At 38.8% G+C, this 13,461-nt stretch overlaps 1 protein-coding gene across 1 annotated transcript in view; it reads right to left on the reverse strand.

The window, feature by feature from the left end:
- LOC129777387 (larval cuticle protein A2B-like) overlaps positions 1-13,461 on the reverse strand; it is a 165,689-nt gene that overhangs the window by 79,388 nt on the left and 72,840 nt on the right. The gene's annotated exons all lie outside the window — the stretch shown is intronic.

Below are 13,461 nucleotides of genomic sequence, written 5' to 3' on the forward strand. Positions count from 1 at the left end.
AGGGGGCGCTCCGCTTTCCGCAAGAGCAGATCGCTTGCCACACCATGTACTTTTTGGCAAACTTGGATAGTTTCTGCTTGCGAATCTCCTCCGGAACGCTGAATTTGTCCTCTGCGGAGAAGAACAACAGGCCCGGCAGCTGACGAAAGTCCGCTTTGACGTAGGTTTCGTCGTCCATTAACAGGCAATGCGGCTTCGTCAGCATTTCGGTGTACAGCTTCCGGGGTCGCGTCTTCTCCACCATGTTTTGCCTTTCGTCGCGGTTAGGAGCCTTCTGAACCTTGTATGTACGCAGGCCCTCCCACTGCTTGGTCCGCTGGACGAATGAACTTGACAAATTCAGCTTATTGGCGACATCCCGGACCGAACTTCTCGGATCACGTCTAAACTGCTTAACTACGCGCTTGTGATCTTTTTCACTGACGGAGCATCCATTTTTGCCGTTCTTCACCTTCCGGTCGATGGTTAGGTTCTCGAAGTATCGTTTTAGTACTCTGCTGACCGTGGATTGGACGATTCCCAGCATCTTACCGATGTCCAGATGTGACAACTCCGGATTCTCGAAATGAGTGCGCAGGATTAATTCACGACGCTCTTTTTCGTTCGACGACATTTTTCCAAATTTACGAAAAATCGACAGTGAAGCATGGCCAACGTGATCTATACACTCTTATCTGATGATAAGCGAAAGCTGAAGATATAATTCCTAAAAATTAAATTTCTACAGCGTTTTTTCCGTGATGCAATTTGATGTGACACCCTTTAGCTTGGAATATATTGCGACCGGGATTGCAAAATTTTTGTGCTCCGCTCGGCAGCCGATGGTTTTGGAGCACGTGTTCTAATCGGACTTTCATAATTCTACTCAGTAGTTTATAATCTACGTTTAGCAGAGTAATCGGTCGGAAGGCCCGCACGGTGTCGTTATTATTTCTCTTTCTAACTAGCACGATTATGCCGCTTGTGAAGTCTGAGGGGAACTGTGTTGCTATCGCCTCATTCATCACCAGATTCAACTCTCTGTGGATGACGTTGAAAGCTCTCTTATAAAACTCTACTGGTAGCCCGTCAACTCCAGGGGATTTTCTAACTGCTGACGCTTTTATTGATGTGTATATCTCCTCCGTGCTTATCTCTGCCATTAAAGCGAAATTCGGTTGGTTATCTGAAGGTATTAACTCTGTCACACTCAAAGCTTTCTCTCGACTCGTTGTTCTCTTCCGGCGCTGCATAGAATCCCTTGAAGTACTCGAACACATGTTGTTCGATTGCTTCGGAACCTCGCAGCAATTCGCCACTCTCATTTCGCATATTCGTTATAGTTGTTTTCTTTTTCCGCCTTTCCCCTAGCTGGAATGTGGAGATATTTTCTCCAGCTATAATTGTGTCGTTTATGCGCATAAAGTTTTGCGCGAGCATTTGCGCTTTGAGTCGGTTGATGGTCGTTAACATATGAGGATTTTGGTAATAATTGTCATAAGCAAGTCTAAGCTGGTCATATAACCGTTGATGTTTGACGTAAAATTCGTTGTATGATTCCCGGGATTTCCATCGGAAAAATGAGCGTATTTTTGGCTTCGCACATGATAGCCACCATGTCATCCAACTGTTAAAATTTCTTCGTTGGCGGGTCCAGAATTGCCACCGAATTTTAAACTCCTCCATGTTCTCTTGTGTTAGTAGATGTGGACGTAAACACCAGAAGCCTCTACCTTGCGCTCGACCGAGGGGATGGAGACAAATTCGTGTTGTCAAAGCTTTGCGATCGGAGAAGGAGCAAACGTGAGTAGCTGCGCTTCGTAATTGCTCGCACAGTCCATTGCTGACGTACAAGCGATCCAGCCTGGAAGCTGCGTTGTATGTAACATATGTGGGTGCGGGGGTTGAAGGATATAATTTAACCCATACATCATGCAACTGTAGTTGCCGTACCGTTGCTTGTAGAGCGGGACTCGTGTTGAAGTGTGTAGCGTCACTTGGCCGAAGCACGCAGTTAAAATCTCCGGCTAGTATGACGTGCTCAGTGTTATATCGAAGATAGAATGCGATCGTACCGTTGAAGAATCGCTCTCTCTCGGCACGCAAAGCTGTTCCCGATGGTGCGTAAATATTACATAGCGTCGTATTTTGTACTCTCAGTGCGATGAGTCGACCATCTAGACTCTTCTCGACGTGTGAGAACTGAATATGTTGTCTAAGCGCTATTGCCGTCCTTCTCATATGGTCAACATTACATACTACATTATAACCGGGAAGACTCAGATGTTCGTTCTCGACCTCTTGCAAGAAGACGATGTCGAGGTCCATCGTGCGGGCAAAGGTTCTTAGCGCGTCAAGTTTAGTAGAATTTGTGATTGTATTTATATTCACAGTCGCGATGTTGTAGCTGACGAACTGATTCATTGTGTCATTGGTTCTCCTCGCTCATCATCGCTTCCTTCTCGCCGTTTTTTTCCCGGCGGTCTTACACGAAGTCCACGGGCCGAGAGTGAGGTGGATGAAGAGTCAGTTTCGTTGCCATCCGATTTGCCACTAGCGGTTTTGCGAACCACTCCGCCGCTAGCAGGGAATTGCTGGACTTGTGCATCTTTCAGTGACCCACTGTCCGATGGCTGAGTCGCACTAGGTAGTGCGGATGGTGCTGTTATGTTTGCTGAGAAGCTAAGTCTTTGGTTTGAAAATGATGTCGACGACGTGTCGGTTTCGTTGCCGTCGGGTTTACCACTAGCAGTTTCGCGATCCACTCCGCCGCTAGCAGGGGGTCGCTGAACTAGTCTATCGTTTATTGACCCGCTGCCCGATGGCTTAGTCGCACTTGATGATGCGTGTTGTGCTGATAACTCCGTTTCGGATTCCAAATCAATGGAATTCGGTGTAGGCATTAGGAGCTGCTGTTTTTGTCTCGATTGTGGCTTGGAACATGATGGTTTCGATAAATCTTGCTTTTTTGTCGACAACTTCGATGTGGTCGCTCGTGTTTCTGAAGCAGGCTGTCTTGCAGCATCAGCATATGACTTCTGGACCTGCAGTTTTTTATTTTATGCGCATTATTGTGGATAAAGTCACGGCAGTGACGACATGTTTGTTGTTGCCCAAAATAGGACACGAGTGTTCGCTCTCCATCGATCGTTACCCACGATTCGATGTTTCTCTTCACCACCATCTTTGCAACACGGGTACCTGTGTATATACCCGGAAAGAACAAGTCAGAGCCGCATACTTGCTCCTGTATCGATATCACTTCTCCATATCTGTTGAGAAACTCAGCGATTCTTCGGCCAGTGACTCTCTCGGAAAGATCAAACAATTTTACTTCGACCGCTCCGTCCTCCATCGTGATTCGTAGACGGTGCTTTTTCCCATCTACATCACCTCGTGTTGGTTGTCGTTCTCGTCACATATTTTTTTCGCTAGCTCGGGGCTAGTGACCTTAATGAATGCGCACCCGAGCGTCCTACTACATTGTATGCGTGTTACTTCTCCTTGCTTCAACTTTAGTATCGTACCACAGAATTCGTGGATTTTTGCGTATTCCGGTTTTTTCGGGAGGTTCGCATAATCAATGCGAAAAGTGTTTTCGCGACGATTCATCGCGAAGTCGCCGCACGCTGTGTCAACTGCTCACCGTTGCACGTCAATGAGAAATCTATTGACTACTTTGAGAATAGTTTGTGATCGACTTTCGCGGCAATTATTGCAAAACGCGTCTGCTCAGTACGAAAGTTGAGCGCTAACTGTTCTCTCAATTGACGAATTTACACAAAACTGAATCATACAGCTCATGCGACACCTACATTAGAGTTCAGAACCACAAAAGTGATGATGATTGTTTATTCTACGCGCTGAAAAGCAAGATTCGGTCGTGATTAATCATTTTATTACTATTTAGACTCATTTCAACCATTAAATGTCTTCAGTATATGGTAAGAAAGTTAGGGCTTTGTATATTTACGATGATTTCAACACGCGATTGGACCAAAATCATTGATAATCTTCGAAAATTTCGATTCTGATTATGCATACAGCTTATGAATACTGTGGATAATGGTGATGACATCGTAATCGTATTAAGTTGGATTATATCATTGATAATGTAAAGGCTGATACAAAAAGGATTTGCAGAATTTTTAGCGCAAAACAAGCTACTCATCGTTTATCCAGTTGAAAAAAAAATTAGTTACAACACTTATACCAAGCCATTCTTCAAAACATACACATTGTAAAATGGCGATTTTCTAACCTTTTTAGCGTAGGAAGAATACGTAAAACCGGGAAAGTTAAAGATATATTCTTATTTTTCTAAAAAAATTTGAACGACGAAAAAAAAGAAAACATCATCATTTTACTCGCTGCGCCATCTGGTTGTAAATCTAACGTAAATTCGTCAATAGCATCAGTTTCTGTTCTGCTTTCGCATGAAACAACCATGAAAAATTGCCACATAACGATAAAAACGAAATGAATTTTATGCTAGGTTATATACACTTTATTTCGTTTTCACCGTGAAGTGGCGCCCTCAGTTTCTATTCTGCGCATGGAGTGTTCATGAACAATCTCGTGTCATTCTCACGAAAACAAAAATTAATCATGTATCAAACATCTTCATTTGCTTTTGCAAGGCCACTCAAATTCCATCGGTTCGTTTCGGGACCACCAACAAGTTCGAAAGAGTTGAATTTTATGTTAATAACAATTCCATACTTATACTCTTAAAACCACACACTAACAAGAAAAACTTTCAGCAGTTTTTAAAAATATTCATTCACTAATTCATTTAGAATTGATTAAGATGCAATTTCAAATAAATGATTACCGAGCCAACGGTAGTCCTACGTCTACCTTGCGGTTATATCACAGATGTAACCCACTTCTTGTTTTTGTTCCAGCAAGACGTTCTCGCCAGCTTTTGCTATTCGCGACCGCTAGACATCGCACTGTGCTCGGACAAAACCATCCTCTTGAAAAGAGCTTTACATGATTAAATATTTCTGATTTTTTTTTGTTTTATTATGTGTAGACAAAGTTTTAGAAATAGAATAAGGCAAATATTATAAGAGTTTTCAGTCTGTGCAGCATTATAGCTGAAGACGTAGCAAATAAAATTTAAAAAAATAAGCTCTACTAATGTATAGGAAAGGGAACGGAGAGTGGACAAGTGCATTCGAGGAAGTGAAACGAAGTGAAGTGAAGTGAAGACATATATGGGCAACATAATATTAAGATCGCGACTACTCAAGTTATGATAATTTTATATGCGTGAGTATACTCTTACGAACTTCTAAATCAGCAGTCAGTTAAATCCATTAATTGCATTTTGACGTACGATTACGTCTTTCGGGAACATATTGGGGTACAAATTGAAAATTTAAAATCGAGCACATCGTGGAAATTGTCCAATTTCAAACGCTTATTGCTCAGTCATTTCATGATGGATTGATGAGATTTTTGCGTCAATCAATTTCGGCACTCCATAACAATTTTTTTACATTGAATCAAATAATATATGTCATGAAACTAACTATCGAATAATTGGAAAATCTCAACCCCTATCCTAACGGAAATACCTACTTCTGATTGGTCGAAATTGACGTCACATGCGGCGGCTCATGTACTTACAGTTATTGGTCAGTTATTTCCTGATGGATTTACGAGATATTTGCATCAATCGATTTGAGCACTCCATAACAATTCATCAAAATTGATAAAATAATATATCATATGAAACTAACTAGCAAACAATCAAAAAATCTCCAAACGGAAACACCTCGTTCTGATTGGCCGAAATTGAAGATACGGAGAAATTTGTTCCCACCGAAGTGTATTCCCTAACAGAGACATGAAAACCAAGCTGCCTGGGGGAAATCGGCATTGCAATTACATGAAAGTAGGGGGAGCTTTTGTTTCCACCGAAATGTATTCCCTAATATAGATTTCAAATCCAAGGTGTCCGGGGGAATCAGCATGTAAATACCCTCGTGGTCGATAGTTTAACTAACGACTAATGGATAGTGCTTATTGTAACTAGCGTGGGCATTGCTGATTGCATACGTGCTGGCGAATAAGTAGGGAGCGATGAATGCGTGTTTTCTTAATTTTCGTTCCAATAAGAATCATTCGATGGATTAGTTGAAGAATGATATTTCAATGAACTGAATAGAACTTATGTTTGATGGAATATAAATAAAATTTAAATTTAGAAACTTTTATGTTGGTTGCTTCGTGAGATTTCATATCAATGACCGATACAATGCCAAATTGAAATTCGCCTTGAGGCATGTAGCATCGTGTTCCGTTGAGTTTAAAGCGAAAATGGAAATGGGTTGAGTAAACACTCAGAAAGTAAAAATTATTCATCAAATTACCTTTTCCATTTCAAATACATTTTCTCTATGATAAAATAACTTTTTTTTTTCTGGTGAGAAAACTTGATAATTGTGTTCGATAATTATAATTATCTTATATTACATTGATGAGTTTGTTTTTCTTTATTTCATCCATACATAACACAGGAGCCAGCTCGTCCAGAGCCAAAGAGGGCGGCTTTCATCATCTCATTCTACTTAGGCATCTTTTATCGTGATACGCACCATCAAATGACTAATCACCATTTTTCTATAATTATCACTCGGTTATGGACATTGGTGGAGTGAACCAAGAATACCTAACAACCAGACAAAACGGCCCTTTTCAGGGCCACCAAATCACTATCGAAGAGTTTAACAATGTAATTCTTCAAACATATTCAAAATCAACATGTAAGAGAAAACCTAACGGAATCCTACGTCAACTATACGGTCGTGTCTCGGACACAACCCTCCTGTGACTTTTTTACATAACCAAACAACATGCTTGATATTATGACATCCTGGACTACATTTGCATAAATTGGTAGTAGCAGACCTACACGATAAAGACGTGAATTGAAGTCATCTTCCAAGATCACCCCTTCATTTATTCTGCCTACCAGTGTTTGCCAAATGATCCACTCATTGAAAAAATCGCTTTCGTTCGTTCAAATATGATCTTTCAGGAAACATTTCCCCCAGCGGTATTCTATTATTGTTATGTGCTGCAAATCACGACACAAAAGAGAACGAGACAACTCTGCATCGGCTCGCACTTCATTGCACACAAGCATGCAAGCAAAGCTATCATATACGCTTTCAGTGCAGAAAGCTTATTTTCTTCTTTGCCTCTAACACATACATACCGACCTCTCCATGCATCATGAAACAGCAGGATCGTACGGACAACGCAAAGCGAAAGATTCATATTCAGCTAATGTAGCAGATCCTGATTTTGAAGTCTCAGAGAGTGCAAACTATATGATTATTTAGCTCGATAGAGGCTAAGGGAAGGGTAGTCAGATTATATTTTCCATTTTTAACGCCGCTATCCCTTGAAATGTGTATATTCATATAGACCGCATAGTTTTACTAGCAACACCGCTCCAGTGAGAAGCAAAAACTCTCGCGTTTTATCTCTTTTCCCATTCGCTGCTCTCCGCAAATGGTGACGTAATGATGACGTAATTTTTCTTGTATCATTTATTGCTTTACACTTGTCTGTGCAGTGGGTTTCGCTATAGTAAAATGAGACGATATATGCGGTTCAAACTTGTATGCAGGCTTCGAAAATAGTGTGCCATGTTTGATACAACTCGAATATGCAAACAACAGTCTTCGTTCCTCTCTTAGTTTAATCACTAAATGTTACAAAAGTGATTGCTGACATTCATACAAGTATCTGAATGATCCTCTCATATTTGGTTATATGTTCGTGAGAGTTTACTTGTATGACACATTGTGTATCATTTGATTTTGATCGAAATCCAAACACTGCTGCCTACTTATAAATGCCTGTTTGTCCGAAAAATGGAGAATCACTCGTGATACGCAACTCACATTGTGAGCTATCGCCGAGTTATAGGCAAAAAACAGGAAGTGGGTTATATCTATGGTATAACCGCAAGGGTGACGTAGGACTATCGTTGATTTAGAGATCATTTGTATGAAGTTGAATCTGAATTCATTCTGAATGAATGAATATTTGGAGAACTTCGAAAACGAGAGCGTTACGTTGGAGGAACAAGGTTTTATGCATCCAATATTGGATACGGAAATATCCTACTGATGGGGAAGAATAATCTTCAGAAGCTATCCTGTTGATTGCGATTGATTGAAAAATCACAAAACCTAATGTATTTGGTCACAGTGTTAAATGGATAGAAAACATTCAATTAAACTCTTTCACATGAATATATTTTGAAAATTCCCAGAGGAGCTGGCAGATTATTTTCAGTAACGATTAGTTATTTCCACATTTTCCTCGATACTGGAAGCCCACCAGTGGTTAATACCAACTCGATAACCACCTGTTAATAGCACTTGATTGAAACATATTTGGTCACAGTGTTACATGGATAGAAAACATTCAATTAAACTCTTTCACATGAATATATTTTGAAAATTCCTAAAGGAACTGGCAGATTATTTTCCAGCAATGATTAGATCTTTCCGGAACTTTCTCGATGCTGAATGGCATCCTAACGGAAAGAGTTCTGCGCGTGTATGTGTCGATCCTTCGCCGTCCACCTCCTCCAGCACGTTAGGCAACGATGTTGTCTTGTCGATGTCCTCACGAAAAATGAATGTGTCTCACCACCAGAATATCGCTTAAGTATGCTTTTTGTGTGTGATTGAATCGAGAGAAGGTGTGGTTTACGATGGCAATTTGGAAGGCAAACTAGAGGGGAATGAACTCTCTGAGCTCGGAACTTTCGGCGACTGAGCAATAATCGATTGCGGGCGCATACAATATTGGATACGGAAATATCCTACTGATGGGGAAGAATAATCTTCTGAAGCTATCCTGTTAATTGCGATTGATTGAAAAACCACAAAACCAAATGTATTTGGTCACAGTGTTACATGGATAGAAAACATTCAATTAAACTCTTTCACATGAATATATTTTGAAAATTCCCAAAGGAACTGGCAGATTATTTTCAGTAACGATTAGATATTTCCACATTTTCCTCGATACTGGAAGCCCACCAGTGGTTAATTCCAACTCGATAACCACCTGTTAATAGCCGCGCGTGTATGTGTGTGTAGCGATGTCTTCCCAGGGAACCGTTTGTGGCATCACTCTCCTCCTGATAGATTCCCTTCTGGCCTAGGGTGCACAAACAGGCTCTTGGTGGCACCGTTCATCCGCGCTTTCATGATAAATAAAGAGCTTCACCGCAACAGCGACAACATGCTCCAATCGCTGTTCAATTAGAACTGAGTGGATTTCTTCTTCTTCTTCTTTTTGTCTTTAAGAGGGTTTAAACATTTCAGTTCATTCGCCTCTAACTGAGTGGATTTCCGAGCGCCGCTCGCTTATATACCGATTGGTGATTTCAATAGCCTGTTTTGAAAGCCATTTTAAGACTATTGAAACAAGTTTTTGGATCAAAAAGTAACAAGTATATAACGCATAGACATTTTATCTTTCGAATGAAGTGTTTATCATACCATTTCGTTCAGTTGTTTAGGAGCTATTAACGCTCAAAATCTCGGTCTCCGGCGTAACGCTTTCGTTTTCGAAACTTTGATTTTACACCCCGGTATAGAAATGAAAGACGTAGTCCTACGTCAAAATGCTCGTTGCGTCGAGGAGGAAAGCGAGTGGTTAGTGCAATGAAAAAAACATACCCATCTTAATCGTCAAATTGTTTAACTTATTTACTATATTTTGTGTTCGGGTTTCAAGCAAAAAATTGCTGGATAAATTTCCTGTCCGATGGTGTATAACACAACTTATGTCGCAATAACTATTTTGAATATGCTTTTGAAATCTCTTAATGAATCGTTACATTTTTCGTAGAGTGACCCCGCTATATAGAATTCGAGTTATAAGCATTCGAAATATTTCATGTGTTGAGGTTCTCATTTTACCACACCCTCCGCCCCGCCCACATATTCCGCCCAATTCATCATAAAATATTGTCATAAAATAATGCTAGATCATGTAAAAGTTGTCTACAAACTAAGTTTGATCTTCATTCAATAATTTATCCGCAAGTTGGGCTCCGCAAGACACTCAGAAAATTCGCTTTGGGCGACGAACGTGTTAAAATAACGTATATCCCATCTTCATGCGTTGGTTTTTCACGAAGTCACAACATTTCTCAGATCACTTAAACATTTCGACTTCGCGTCTTATTCCTTTAATTGTTTGCCGAGTGTAGAATTAACGACAGAATATTGCATACTACACCCAAAGTTAATTTTTAGCACATTTTCTGGCATCCCGATTTATTACATTAAATGAGCTAAAAGATAACATAAAATGTTCTACTCCCCAATACATGTATATCATTTGTATAATATATATGCTAGAGCCAATATGAGGGAGCGAAACAGGAGACACATTTAAATGAAAGCTTTTCGTATAGTTTGCTAAATACACGGCCCAGACAGAGAAAGATATATTATCGCTCATGTTCTTCTTTATCGGCTTAGAAAACACCTTCCAACTTCATTTTATGATGAGCTGTAATATTATCACGCTCCTTTATAATAGTGCTGGCAGCTATATGGATAGCGTGGTCGTGTAAAGAAACTTCGCATTCCAGCCGGCCTTGGTTCGATCCCCATTGACGTCGTATGGACTTTTTTTTGCACAATCCCAAATGAAAAGAGAAAAGAAAACATAAAGAGATGTCTGCTCGCATACATACAAACCATTTTTAAGCTTCAAAATAGCTCATTTTTTGTTCATTTGACTCTCATGACCAGGAAATGGCATCTTTTCTGTCAAAGATGGCATGTTTTCTGCCAACGCTAGATTGGGTGTAGGAATAAGATTTAGAGGCGTAGTTTCATTTACAAATTTTTATTGCAGTATTATTTGAATTCTATTTACAATTTTTCCATGTGACACCGACTATTATCATAATTGGTACATGGAAGAATTTTTATAAGCTGGTAACATATTTCCTCCATATTTGATACTCGTACGCTGCATATTATAGATACAATGCCAATGATCAAATTAAATGCTTAAATGGTTTGCCCGGTTCCTATCATACACATGTTCCTATCTGCAAGATACATTTAATTTTCGGTTTTGATTAACAGTCACAAAGTGCATGAATGAATTTAACGGAAGGCGCCAATAAATCAAAGCGCGCTGTTCCATAAAAAAAACACGGCACATTCTCTACCCCACATGGTCTACGTGCGAACAACCCCTTACCCTTACTATGAAATTAAGTTTTTGATACCGGTTGTGAAAACAATTTCGCCGTACAACGATCAGTAGATCGTGAATGACTATTTTTATATTCTTTAGCAGTGTTTCATGATTGATAACGCTGTCTTTGGCTTCGCCTTCGATAAGATATTGATAAATGATATACAATGCTACATGTTCGGAGGTCAATTTGATCATTAACAAAGGAAAGTTGAACTCTCGTGTACACACTTCCAATGACTACAGACCAAAACAACTCAATGCGAGTTGCTACAAGATAACATTTTTTGTGTCCGTATACCCGACAAATGATCTCCGCAGTACAGTGGAATAGTATTGGGATCTTTAAAAAGTTCTCAAACTACTCTCTATCAGATTAGCCGCCACGAAGGCAGTTTTGAATTGCTAAAATTATAATGAAAATTTTTACTTGGCGTTCTTCAATTACTTGATGCACGTTGTACTGATTCTAACTTAACTTATTTTCTATAAATTGTTCGATATTCACACTTAAAATTACCATTACAATATAAAATTATCTTCAAAAACAATTTTCGTATGAGGTTTTTTCACCACCAGCAGAAATAGTGTTTTTCACTCAAATAGAATATTAGTTTGATACGGAGAAGGTAATTTTCACTCATAATTTTTGTTTTAAAATGTGTTCATTCCGCTTGAAAATCCATTACTATCTTTGACGTTTCACAAACCTTTAGAACGATGCTCAATGTCGTCAACGCAAATACCATGTTTTATATGATTTTTTTTGTGTGAAAGATTTTTACGACAAGCGATCATTCGAGTAATGTTGTAACCCTCATTTGATTGCTCAGTACTAACAATGAAATTTAAAAAACTAATTTAATCTGAATAGCTCATGTGTTTCGCTAGCTTTATAGTTTTATGGTTCTCAACATAAAATGGGTAGAACCTTGAATCTGGAATCTGGAACCTCCATTCAGAGAATCTGAATTTTTAATTCGTACTCTAAAAACTGAGTTTAGAATTTAAAATGAATCATAAATTTGTCGTCTGATGTCATAGATCTGATCAGGTGGAATGCCAAAATTTGGGTTCGATGTTGCTCCCACCAATTGTCTTAGAATTAAGTCATAACGAGCCCATGTTGGGCGAATGATCATACAAATCGTAAACGAAAATCATTCACCGATTTCACCATTTCGCAATTTTGTTAGTATTCTAGGTGTTCTTAGAAATGTATGTCGCAAATGATTAAAATATGGAAAAAAAGAAGACTTGAAAGCTATATGGTCAACAAACAAGTATCCGTTATTTACTTACAATTCAAACTGTGCACTAGTTTTTTTATCATTATAAAAAAGTTATAATCATGACAAAGAAAACAAATTTTGATTCCCATCCGAAAGTTGGTAGGGAGAAAGCACTATAGGATTTCCGGTGAACAAAAATCAAAGAAGTGACAGTCACCGATTTGTTTTTTTGTATTTCCTATAGAAAGTAGACACTTTACCAAGAGCAGTTCAAAATTTCAGGACTGTTGTATTATACTAGGCAGTATACTTGAGATATCGAGAAATTAAAATGAAGAATTTCCAAAAACATGCTTTTTTTCGTAGAAAAACGAATTCTAAGAACAATTTTGTTCATAATTACCGAATATCTTACAAGTATATTATATTCTTATAAACGTTATTGAAACTTGGGGTTTAGCGGCTTCTAGATGAAAATAAGAAGATAAAGCATAAGAAAAAGAAGAAAATATAAATAAAAATCATAATTTCAACTTTGTTGGACGGCATCTTTTTACTCCTAGCCAGTTTTGCCACATTTTCATCTGTACCAGAAGGGTTAAAAATATTTTTAATCTGTAATTTTTCTTCCAAAAATCTGTACCAAGCATCTGTTCCATCGAAAAGCTTCGCTGTAGAGAAAAATCTATTTTATTAGCATGAAAAAGTACTCATTTATTTACTACAAATACTACATTCACATTTGCAAGTACTACATTCACACTCATATGTTTGATGATGCTTATACATAGTTTTCCTGAAATCAAGCGATACTGCGGCGTAAAAGTCGTCATGTACCTTAATGTTGTTTTGCTCAAATGAAAGAAATGTCATACGTGGCAAAAATCTGTACCAATCTGTACTTTTTGACGAAAATATGTCATCTGTACCGTACAGAATCTATACAAGAAATAAGGAAAAAATCTGTACCTTTCCAGATAAATCT

Source organism: Toxorhynchites rutilus, chromosome 3 (genome assembly GCF_029784135.1).
Source record: "Toxorhynchites rutilus septentrionalis strain SRP chromosome 3, ASM2978413v1, whole genome shotgun sequence".
In the NCBI taxonomy this organism is placed as follows: domain Eukaryota; kingdom Metazoa; phylum Arthropoda; class Insecta; order Diptera; family Culicidae; genus Toxorhynchites; species Toxorhynchites rutilus.